Source organism: Solanum stenotomum, chromosome 7, assembly GCF_019186545.1.
Source record: "Solanum stenotomum isolate F172 chromosome 7, ASM1918654v1, whole genome shotgun sequence".
Taxonomy (NCBI): domain Eukaryota; kingdom Viridiplantae; phylum Streptophyta; class Magnoliopsida; order Solanales; family Solanaceae; genus Solanum; species Solanum stenotomum.
In genome coordinates this window covers 47,074,759-47,088,258 of record NC_064288.1, presented here as the reverse complement: position 1 = coordinate 47,088,258, position 13,500 = coordinate 47,074,759, and the positions used below count along the sequence as shown (strand labels likewise).

At 30.3% G+C, this 13,500-nt stretch overlaps 1 pseudogene; it reads left to right on the top strand.

Annotated features, from left to right (window-relative positions):
* Nucleotides 1–8,304: 8,304 nt before the first annotated feature.
* Nucleotides 8,305–8,866, top strand: LOC125869964 (protein THYLAKOID ASSEMBLY 8, chloroplastic-like; annotated as a pseudogene).
* The last annotated feature ends 4,634 nt before the right edge of the window (nt 8,867–13,500 follow it).

Below are 13,500 nucleotides of genomic sequence, written 5' to 3'. Positions count from 1 at the left end.
TGGTTTTCTAGTTCTTGTTTAGCCTTGAGTTTCCTAGTTAGAATGATTTGTGTGGTCCAATAGACATAGGTGCATGTTTACTGCCTAGTGTATCACTTGTATATGTAATGGGGAGACCATAGGGAAGCATATGTAAATAATATTCCTCCTTCATTATTTTTGTGTTTTCATGTTTTTTATTATTTCTATTTTTACTATTTATATGTAAATAAAAATGTAAGTGATGCGGTCAAGTTTAATAGTTTTTAATATAATTTGATAATATTGAGGAAAAGATCCAAGACTTTTTAAATTCAATTGATAATATATATAAAAATGTCATCAATTTAATATGTATTGCTTTAATAAAATTACAGGACTATATATGTGCGTACGTATAACTACAAATAAGTGTGTGCCACGAGCGATTGATTTATGATCGATTTAAATTTAATGGGTTCAATATTTAATGGATAACGGTTTTGAATATTTTGTTATCACGTTATTGATTTTTAATGGTTTGAGGTTTTTTCTTAATTCTACAAATCAGTAACCAATAAGTCAAAATGATAAACTTTAAAATCGGACTGAACCGAACGATATGTCTAAATTCTTTTTTATATCCTTATATTTTGTTCTCAATATTATCAAATTATATAAAAAAAAATTATTAAACTTGACCGCATAGCGTACATTTTTATTTTCTCATAAATAGTGAAAATAGAAAAAAATAAATAATAAACACGAAAATACCACAACAAAATGATTGAATAAATGATGCTTAAGAAATATTGTTTTAGATTTGTTGTCTAGATGATGGGTATTGTTTTTTTTTTTATTGGGTGGTTGTTTGAGAGTTAGGTTGTTTTGGCTTTTTTATTTTTTATTATAAAAGGGTCTTTGACCTTCTTTAATTAAAACAAAAATGGAATATTAAGTTTTTTTAAATAAAAAATGTGGTGTTTATATATATATATATATATAGTAAGGGTCATGTAAGGCTCATTCTAACGTGAGCCTTGTAAGACTCATTCTAACATGAGTCTTAGAACATACTATTTAACACCGTCTCCCTTGTTATCTAAATGTTGTCCTTTTGATTTCATACTCAATTTTTATTGTTCATTTAAAAAGTTTTGCTCAATTTTTTTTGCCTTTTGGACTCCAGACTCATGTTAATACCCTTTTGGTTTCATACTAGATGAGACATCCATATCAACACAATCAAGCCTCATCTAGTATATATTGGATGTAGGAGTCCATATCAACACGAGTTTAATATGTGTTACCTTTTTAATCCTAATTTATATAGCATAGATAAAAATTTAAGAGTCCAATAATTTTTTTCTATGCTTTTATAAGATATTTTAAGTTGTTAATTATTATAATTTATAGTACTTTTTTTTACGTAATTTCAATATGTTACTCTTTCAAGTTTTGTGACACTAATAGAATTACGAGATGCGCTTTTTAAACATTTTAAGTTGTTAATTATTGTGATTTTAATTTTTTTAACGTAGTTTTAAGATAATTTCTTATCCCAATTTATGAGACATTGATAAAATTTTGAGAGTTAATCAATTATTTATGTCTTTTTTAAATATTCTGAGTTAGTAATTATTATGATTTATTATATATTTTATAACATAGGTTACTTTATCTATCCCAACTTATTGATATGAATAGAAATTCTAGAGTTAATCTATTTTCTATTATGTTGTTTTACAGTAATTTTTTCATAATTTTAAATTATATAACAAACTACAAAGAAAAGTAAAAAATATATAGAGAAATTAGTGAATTTTCAAAAATATCCTCAATTTAAAGTAGACTTATTTCACGTGATGCCTAAATCCCATAGTCTAAGACCCTAAATTACATTCTATCCCTACTCTTTTCTATTTTACAAAAATCCCTTAAAAAATCAGTCATCAGGATACATAAGTTTCACCCGGATACATTTTATATGATACATTATAAACTTGTATGTTTCGCTTAATATGAAATATTAACGAAAAATATATTTTCTTTTCCACAAATCACGCAAAATTGATTTTCTTTTTCCACAAATCAGTCAAAACTAATTTTCTTTTCCCACAAATCACGCAGACTGATTGATATCAATCCATTCCAATCTGTAACAGCTTCACAAAATTTAAAAATCAAACTTTCATCTTCATCATCAATTTGAAATCTTGAATCCCAAATTCGACATTGTAGATGATTGGACAAGCGATTCACGATTTTGAATCATCATTTCGAAATCATCGAGTATAATAAATCGTCAAGTAATTTGAATTCAATGTATCACGCAAAACTAATTGGACAACCTTGGTTGTTGCTAACATTGCTAACAATATCCATCTGTCAACTAGTAAGTTTCTATTCCCCTTTTACATCTTTCATTTATTAAAATTTAATTTGATTTTTGAAAACTTATTTCATTTCTTGTTCAGAGAAAATTAAAGAAGCTGAGAAGAAAACGTTGGCGAAATCAAGAAACAGAATTGGAAAACAATCAATATTGATTGATATAACGATTGATTCCCCAATTGTTGGTCTTGCTATGGAAAATTTAGAGTTCCCGTCTTCAAAAATAACCAAAAAAGGATTGCTGGTCAAGCCAAATACTTGGTTACTCCTGGATCTGACAAGGATTTATTGAGGGGACAAGTTATGACTTTGTTGCAAAAGGTTGAAGAAGACGTTTTGTTTTGTCGTTTTGATGTGAATATGTAAGACATGATACAATAGTGGTAAACGACGCACGTGTACTATAATTTTGTATCTATGGATTATGGTGTGGTCCTTTTTTTGTATCTGGATGTGATTTTATAAAAATGTATCATCATAATATATTGTATATGATATATGTAATTGATAAATTAACAATTGAGATGGATCAAATACGTTTTGAATATCGAGTGTGTGTATCACAAATTTGTACAAATGTGTCAGACTATTATTGTGTATATTGTACATATAAATAGTGTAACAATCAAGATGTGTAAAATTACTTGTTTTGATCAAGAAAAAATATGGATGATACATTAATATATATCAATCTTGAATTATGGTGAATGGTTGAATCCCTGCTTATTGTAATGTATATGGTACATGTTATAAGATGGTTACAACATTGTATCGCTATGTTTTAGTTTGATGCTGGAAGAAGATATAGCGAAAAACATGTAATTGTGGTAGATTTCAACTAGACGAGATACCTTGTGGACAGAAGGATATATTACTCAAGATACATTACTATTCCTAAAATATTTAGTAAATTGCTAAGTATTGTAATCCTATCAGATACATTAGAGAAGTAAAGATTGCCCGTAAATTGTTTGCTTTTAGATCGATACATTACTATGTGATAGTTATTAAATATCCGATACATGTAGTTTTAGTTTGCCAAAGAATGGATATGTATCATATACTTATTGTTGGATCTGATTCGCAGTGCTCCAGTTATAGAACATTATGATTTATGTATAAAGATTATTATTGGGTAATATGTAACCTTTTAAATTCGAATAAGATTGATGATACATTAAAGAACTTGATACATGTAGATGATACATTAGGTAGTGTTTATGTAACAACAACATTTATATTGAACATAATAAAACTAATTAATCGAATATTCAACAACATTAGGGTTATGTATCAACAACTTAAATAAGAATATGATACATTGCATAAAACAAAGACTATTGTAATAGTGATGTATCAGATCAGTGATGACACTAACAAAGGTTAATTTAAGAATAAAAATAAATGAGATACATTAAAAATTTGTATCTTTGAAAGTGTTGGCCGTGTAATGGTAGGTCTAACTTTCCCCCCTCTTTTTTGGGCATTGTTTCAACAGTAGATTTAGAACTGGAGCATGTGTCCTTCCTCAACTTCTCCGCTTACAAATGTATCTCGAATATAATATGGTACTGTGTACGGATAGATATCCTTCTAAATTTGGATAATCGTAGAAGATACATAACAACACTTGATACATGATAATTGATACATTTGGTAGAACTTTTGTATCAAGTATCAATTACTAATTAAGGTTATGTATCAAAATTAATATTTGAAAACAATACATTGTGCATGATTAAAAAAAATGTAATGTATCATAATATTGAAATGAATGCACTATACATTAGTTTAAGAAACTGTAACACATCACTATTTGAAAGAACCAGACAATGTTAGAATTGGAAAAAGAAATTTTAGGAAAGAATGAAAAATCTGGAAAATTGGTTAAGTTATGTCAAGTTTGAGTTTTTGGTCAATTTCAAACGACCATAACTCCTAGATCATGATGAGTTAGGTGTTCTACAAGATACCTTAGGAAATATATTGGAATTATCTTTCCAACGCTGCCGAGTTTGCTCTATTCCGAGTTTGTATGAGTGAGATATGTCCATTCAAAGTTGGGTTGTCTAGATATGGAAAGTCAAAACCGGATTTTGGAAGGGCGTTTTGGTCTTTTCATTACCCAATTAATTAAATCCATTTTTAGTAAATTATTTGGGGTCTAAACTAAGTTCATTCAGTTTACTCTATTGAGAATCACACTAGGGCTTGGAGAAAAGAAGAGAAAGGAGAAGAGAAGTTCAAGATTCGTCAAGTTCTTACGCTTTTGGTTGTGGATTTCGCCAAGGATTCAATTCTACGAGATATGTGAGACTTTCATAAAGTTGGATTCGTTCACCCACGTGCCAAACATAATTATTTCAGCGTGAATTCGTCCTAAAGAGGTTGAAAGTTTGATGTTCTTTATATATATTCCTGAATTTACTTTCGTTCTTGAATTGGGATGAGATTGAGGAGTTTCTTGAGATTATTGAGTCGATTATCATAGTTTTTTGAGTTAGATTCTTGTGTACATATACTGGGTATTTGAATCTAAAGAGAATTGGAGAAAAGGAATTGAATTTAGGTGAATTGGGGTTAGAAAATGAAGAAGGAAAAAAGTCAGGCAAATCTAGTGCCCCAGTCAGCGTCGCGGACTTGCCCCATTATTACACAGAAATCTCTCCTACGTCGTGGGGTGGTCACGGACCATTCTACCTCAAAATTTATTTCACGACTTAATATTTAAATGTATCTCCACGTTGCAGACTAGTTTCCAGACTATGATTTCTTGATCGTTTCTCATGGTTAACTATTTAAGAACACTTCTAAACATCATGAGATCTTTCCTATCACAAATCACAATCCTTGAATCCATAAATTCAAATTCAAGGAAAGTTAAGAACCAAGTCTAGAGAATTCTTAGAGTCATTTCAGAAGTCTTTTACAAACATTTTAACTTTGTTTTAAGACTTAAGCTTTGAGTTGAGTAAAGAGTAAGAGTAAAGTTCATTACTTCAAAGATTATATGGGAACTAAGTATTCCCAAGAGTTAAAATGTTTTTCACATTTGAGAAAGAAATGAAACAGCGATTTTCAAGAGAGCTTTTATACTAAGTTTTGAGTAATTATCTCAAACCAAAGAAAGAGTTTTGTTTTAAAAACATATGAGTTGAGTATATTTTGGGAGTAGTATTGAGCACCGATATGTGGACATGAGTTCATAATAACTCAAGTCTCCATAAACCATGTAGCCATCATGGGTAGAAAGGATCATACTTTTTAGATGATTCCTTAGTGTTTTTCAACATAGACTAGTGGATCCACTTAGCTAAGGTGTTCTATATGACGACAAAGTATAGGACAGTTTTGGCAGCGTGGGCAAGACGTTGTATCATCACTTAGGCTCATAGTGGTGGTTGTCGATTAAAGAAACTCTCATAGGATTATATTACTTTACATGTAAATTGAGCTGTTGTTGCATTTCTTTAACAAATTGAGTTGCTACCTCCTATTTTAAATGCTTTGTATAACTGCACCATTATTGTTGTTTACTTTGCATTTGAGTTGAGTTGTTCATGAGTTGAGTAAATCCAAGGTAAGTGTTCTTTCAGATTCCTTTCAAGCTTATGTATTGTTTAGTATACCCCTCATATACTTGTACATTCAATGTACTGATTCCATTTGGCCTGCATCATTTTATGATGCAGACAGAGGTAATCAGGATCAGCATCCAGCACCTCGTTGATCCAGTTGAGCACTCAAAGTTAGTTGGTGAGCCTCCTTGCTTTTCGGAGGACCCCTTTATCATTTGCTTTAGTAATTTAGTTGTTAGGATGATCGAGGGTCTTGTCTCGACATCCCTCCTTGTTTTAGAGTCTTCATAGGCAGTTAGTAGTTCAGTTGTCTTTACATTGTTATTTCTTATGTTAAGACTTGAGTTGTCACTTTGGCCAAGTTGAATGTTTGACCTTTAAGCGTTCTAAGTTATTTTATTAAACAATTGAGTAGAGATGCATTGAATCCTTGTATTAATTCTTTAAGTCTTCCGCTATAAGTTAAGCCAGGCCAAGGGTTCGCTTGGGGGCAGAAATGGTTCTCGAGTGCCAGTCCCGCCCAGGGTGTAGGCTTGGGGCGTGACAGAAACAAAATCAACTAGATACATTAAAATCTGAACCCATATGTATTATAAAGGATGAACAACAAATAATTGAAAAAAAAAATCAACAATTTGATCTACTGAAAGCAAAAAAAAAAAATGATAAAGAAACTCTCCTACACTTTTATCTTTGCTCCATATCAACTTCCATATGTTTTTTTCACTGTCAACAATGGAAAGCAATCTACCTCTTTCCATTTTATAATGCAGTTTCACCAGCAAAAGAGGATCCCCTAGAAACGATTTTGTTGTAAGGAGCAATGTAGATACATCATCCCTTTCCCCTTTCCCTTATGCATTTTTTGAAGGTGGAAAGGGAGGAGATCCTATAGTTCTTTGGAAAAAATTGTGGAGAGAATTAAGACATATTTGGGTTCTTTGGAAAAAGTTGTGGAGCGATCTTAATGACCGGAAAGAGAAGAAAAATTAAAAAATGAAGGAAGTAATTAAAGATTGAGGGAGTGAAAATAGGATGAGATTGAGGGAGGCGAAATATGGAGAGATTAAGGGAGTGAAAATAGGAAGAGAAATGTGTGTTTGAGTGTTGAAACTTTATGTATCCGAAACAGTGGGGTTTGAGAGGAAAAAGATAGATTTTGGAAATATTTTGAAATGACAGGAAATATTAGAAATTATGGAAAATAAAAGTGTGTTTATAGGTAATTTATCCTATTTTTAAATAATACTATATAATATATTTTTAAAAAAATTAATTTATGTGGCACAAAATGAAAGGTACTTTAAGAATATCAACATTTTCCATGGGCATTTTTTGGTATTTGAGGGTTCATCAATAGTCTTTTCATTTATATCTTTTTGTTGTTTCTCATACTGAGAGAAGCCGAATAAGGAGATATATTCTTGAGGATCAAACTAATATCTCAGATGGTTACTCAATTAATAGTTATTTTCATAGATAGTTATTCAACTTTTATTTTATAACGTTGAAATCAGTCAAAATTATGGATTTTTCTCACTCAAAGTCACTCAACTTTCTTTTATAACTTCAAAATAACTTAACTATAAATATTTTACCTACAAAGTCACACAAAATGATTAATGTTACTGATCCTAGATGATTTACCTGATTTTTTTTCTTCCTTTCTCTTAATTGTCGATGTTTTTTTTTTCATTTAATATGTATGCTACTTTATACGGTGGTACTTTTGCACAAATATATTTAGAAAACAATATTCCAATAAAAATTAATAAATAATTGAATTGATTATCTTATTATTTTTTAAATTAGTTTAAAACAAGAGTGGTATTTCAACAAAATTTAATAAAATAATTATATGAGTATCTTATTATTTTAAAAAAAATTAGTTCAAAATAATATTTTGGTTTCAACAAAATTCAATAAAAAATTTATTTAAATTGGTTGAGTAACTTTCTAAGTGAAATAACAATAGTTGAGTGACTTTGTAGGTAAAATATTCATTGTTGAGTGATTCTGAGATTATAAAAGAAAGTTGGGAAAAAGGACAAATATCCCCCGAATTATCGTAAATGGTATGTGTATACCCTTCGTTATACTTTTAGGATGTTATTCCCCTTACCGTCCAAATTTTGGTGCATATGTACCCTTTATACTAACGGTGGCACACGTGTCTCAATCTTAACCGTCGATTCATTCTTTGTTAAATTTCTATCCAAAATTTGAAAAAACCCACCCGAATTATTAAAAAAATCCACCCAAATTAATATAACCCAAAACCCCCAATTAATTCACTTAATTTCAAATCAAGAGACTTGTTTAGTAGCATCTTTTCCCCAATCTTCATCCCCAAATCATTCTCATTCTCAAGTGAAATTCCCCTGTAGTCAAAGGCAGATCAAGCATCGTCGCAATCCAAGCGATTCAAGCTCTAAAACGAGCTCAAAGAACTTACCCTTCCCAAATCGAAGCTCAAGACTCAAAAACCTTAATCATCTCATCAAAACAGATCTAATTGCAACCTACAAAGAAATTCTACGACAAGACCTTTGCAATTTGGCCCTCAAAGTATTACCAGTCGTTCAATTGGAATGTGATGTCCCTGATTTAGGGCTTTATGCTGATATGGTCTTAGCTTTGACCCGGAGGGTTTTGCTGAACATATCGATGAATTGCTTTGTAATTTGGAGAAAGTGGGGACGATTGAATGTGATGATAAGTCGCTGGTAAGGTTGGTGAGGGTGTTGGTTGAAGTTGAACATGTGGAATCTATTGTTAGGGTTTATGGATTGCTGAAAAAGAATGGATGGGGTTCTAGATTTGAGATTGATGAATATGTAGCTAAGGTTTTAAGAAGGGGGTTTAAGAGATTTGGGAAAGAAGAAATGGTTGATGGAGTTGATCAATAATTACAGAGATTGTCAAGATTAGTTTAGGGGAAACGTTAAATTTTGACAACTTCCACTGATTTTGTTTTGTTTGGGTGTGGATATTTTTATTTGGGTGGATTTTCAATGAATCAAGTGGGTTTTTTTTTTTGGTAGAAATTTATTAAATAGCGGGTTGATTGATAGGATTAAGACACGTGTATCACTGTTAGTATAAAAGGTATATATGCACCTAAATTTGGACGGTAAGGGTACTAACAACCTAAATGTATAATGAAGGGTATATACATACCATTTACGAAAGTTCGGGGACATATATATCCTTTTTCCCAAGAAAGTTGAGTGACTTTCAATTGAGAAAAATCCTTGAAAAAAACTCATACTTAGATTACTTTAAGGTGTGTTTGGTATGAATTCCAATTTTTTATGGTTGGTTGACTTAAATGTTTTGGAATTTTTTTTCCAAATCAACTTATTTTTCCTCAAATGTAAGGAAAATGACTTCCTTCAAAAATTATAGAAAACATTTTTCAAAACTCTATTTCACAATATATTTTTCTTACCCTACTCGTACTCCATATCCGACCATCCCCATCCGAAAAAATTGAATTTTTAAAATTTTCTTATTTTTAAAATTTCAAATATTGTTTTTGCCCTACCCCCCAAATCAGCCACTCCTCCACCAAACAAAAACAAAATTATTTTTTAAAAAAATATTTCAAATTTGAAAATATTTCATTTTTACGTCATCTCCACCCCTGGCCTTCCTCCTCCCCTCCGGCCATCCCCGTCAATTTTTTTGTTTAAAAAAATTATTTTTGAAAAATATTTCAAATGTAAAAAAAATTCATTTTTTACGCCACCCTTCCCCTAACACCCCCCCTCCCCCTCGATGCACCCTCACCCAGGTCACCTCTCAATTTTTTTTCTTAAAACAATTGTATTTGAAAACTATTTCAAATTTTAAAAAAATTCATCGTTTGTGCCATCCCTCCCCTAATACCCCAGTTAGGATAGTCGGGGTCTTGTCCTAGTTCAGATGTTAGAGGATTCTAGATCAATTATCGAGGTTGATTTTTTAGCCAAAAATTATTTTCTTAAAGAATACTTTCTAGTCTCATACCAAAATAAAAGATATTTTTTTATCACCAATCAAATATTAAAAAATATTTTGTAAAAAGTATTTTCTATTCACCAATCAAACAAAAAAGAAATTAAAAATATATTTATTTTTTAAGAAAACATTTTCTAAAACACATTTTTTTATGAAAAAAAGTTTTCTTCCTACCAAATAAACTCTAGATGATAAAAGAAAATGAGTAACCATCTGAAATATTAACTATGAGGAATTGAGGATCATTGTGTCTTGAAACAATTAGAGAGAACGGGAAAGAGAAACAACAACTACTAAATAAATATTAAAAGGAAATTATTCATTAATTAAACACTCACAACATTTTCTTGTTTACAAATTAGACAATTACACACACACATACTCCTCTCCAGACGGTGCCACTGATCGTTTTTCTCCTCTTTCTCTCTGCTTCTCTCACCGCTAATCTGTAAAATCCTTCCTTGTTCCACTTCAACTTTCACTTCCTCTTTCTTTATAATAATTAACAACTTAAATGATTTTTTTAATTTTATCAGTGTCAAGAATTGAGATAGCTAGAGTAACATATATTATTAGAAAAAAGGTTTTATATACCTCTCAATTTTGTCATTTAGAGTTGTCTTTGTAAAAGTGACTCATATATATCCCTATATTCAGTGGCAGAACCAGAATTTTCGTGGAGGGGGTTCAACTAATAAGAAGTACATAAAAAAATGGAGCAAAACAGATCGAGAAAGAAAAAAAATTATCCTTAATCCATTAAATATAACTTGTCTTGTCATGCGACATTTAGCGTTTTTTCCTACTTTTATTGTGCTTCATTGATTCTTTTTTTAAAAAAAGTGATTTTTTTCTTTAATTTTTTATTATTTTACTTTATTTTGAATTTTTAAAATAAATTAAATTAGTGTTCATTCAATCATATGTTACTTTGAAAATTGTTTATTACTTTAAATATGTGGGGATTGAGTTACTAATATTATAATGCATATTAAAAGGATAAATAAATGGCATCGCCAATTTTTGTTCATTTATTCAATTTATAAGGTTTTCCATCGGTAAAAAAAAATGAATAAATCATTTGAATGTAGTTTACGTCTATCTAGAATAGAACTGAAAAAATGAGAAAGAAATATGATGAATAATCATGCCTTTCAAATTTATTCGTTCGATTAAGTTTAGTTTAACTTATCTTTAAAGTATTTTTTCTCTATCTCAATTTCAAGTTTAAGAATAATTGATAGTTTTTAAAAAAGTTCCTTTGAATTTGTATATAAAAAGAGAATTACGTAAAAATAAATGAGCAATAGAGATAAAAATAATAAAATACAAAAATAAAAATAATGTGCCTTAGAAATTCGAACAAATGAATATTGAAAAGGAGAAATAACATTAAAAAAATGAAAAAAATAATAATAAAGCTCCAGCCCAAAAATGTTGAGCCCGTCTCAGCCTTGCTATTTGATTTTCCAAATGAAGAAAACAAGCAAAAATTAAGGAAAGTGTTGTTGCGCAGAATCGAACCCATGACGTCCAAGCAAATTCTTGAACCCCCTTTACCACTGAGCTAGCCTCTTTATATGTGTTTGGGGGTTCATTTTAATATATAGACACATAAAAACAGAATTTGACCTTATATATATTGTGTAAGTTTTCGACTAGGGGGTTCGGGTGAACTTCCTTACCTCCATGTAGATCCACCCCTGCCTATGTTATACAAATGACTCANCCCCCCCCCCTCCCACTCGATGCACCCCCACCCAGGCCACCTCTCAATTTTTTTTTCTTAAAACAATTGTATTTGAAAACTATTTCAAATTTTAAAAAAATTCATCGTTTGTGCCATCCCTCCCCTAATACCCCAGTTAGGATAGTCGGGGTCTTGTCCTAGTTCAGATGTTAGAGGATTCTAGATCAATTATCGAGGTTGATTTTTTAGCCAAAAATTATTTTCTTAAAGAATACTTTCTAGTCTCATACCAAAATAAAAGATATTTTTTTATCACCAATCAAATATTAAAAAATATTTTGTAAAAAGTATTTTCTATTCACCAATCAAACAAAAAAGAAATTAAAAATATATTTATTTTTTAAGAAAACATTTTCTAAAACACATTTTTTTATGAAAAAAAGTTTTCTTCCTACCAAATAAACTCTAGATGATAAAAGAAAATGAGTAACCACCTGAAATATTAACTATGAGGATCAGTGGCGAATTTAGAGCCAAAAAAAAGGGCAACCGCACCAGTGGTCTCTTCGTAAAATTAGATATTTTATATGTATATTTTTTAAGATTTTGTATAATATTATATTTTTGCACCCGTACTACATGAAGTCTAAACGGTCCACATGGTTAAATGTTGAGCTTTTGACCTTGAGGATTAAGGATCAATTCTCACTTCAATACATTTTACTTGGTGCACCCATGTTCGAAAAATCATGAATTCGCCTCTGATGAGGATCATTGTGTCTTGAAACAATTAGAGAGAATGGGAAAGAGAAACAACAACTACTAAATAAATGTTAAAAGGAAATTATTCATTAATTAAACTCTCACAACATTTTCATGTTTAAAAATTAGACAATTACACACACACACTCCTCTCCATACGGTGCCACTGATGGTTTTTCTCCTCTTTCTCTCTGCTTCTCTCACCGCTAATCTGTAAAATCCTTCCTTGTTCCACTTCAACTTTCACTTCCTCTTTCTTTATCCCCGGAACGTCCACTTTGCTTGTGGGGTCTCTTTCCAATCGATTTTTGCATTTGCAAAAGCGGAGACTTCACGAGCAGAGTATGGGGGCATTGGTTGAAATTGGGAATGGATCCCATAAGTCGAGGGAAAATGGGTCGAAGATGTTGCTCTTACGACCACCGAAGAAGCTTGGAATAAGAGACATTTTTGGGAAGCTTTGTTGTTTGAAGAAAACAGAGGATTTTAAAAAAATTTTATTGTAGTGCTTGATTAACAACTTAAATGATTTTTTAAATTTTATCCGTGTCAAGAATTGAGATAGATAGAGTAACATATATTATTGGAAAAAAGGTCTTATATACCTCTCAACTTTGTCATTTAAAGTTGTCGTTATAAAAGTGACTCATATATATCCCTATATTCAGTGGCGGAACCAAAATTTTCGTGGAGGGGGTTCAACTTATAAGAAGTACATAAAAAAATGGAGAAAACGGATCGGGAAAGAAAAAAATTATCCTTAATCCATTAAATATAACTTGTCTTGTCATGCCACATTTAGTGTTTCTTCCTACTTTTACTGTGATTCATTGATTATTTTTTTAAAAAAAAGTGATTTTTTTCTTTAATTTTTTATTGTTTTACTTTATTTTGAATTTTTAAAATAAATTGAATTAGTGTTCATTCAATCATATGTTACTTTGAAAATTGTTTAATACTCTTTAAAATGTGTGGGGATTGAGTTACTAATGTTATAATGCATATTAAAAGGATAAATAAATGGCATCGCCAATTTTTTGTTCATTTATTCAATTTATAAGGTTTTTCATCGATAAAAAAAATGAATAAATCATTTAAATGTAGTTTACGTCTATC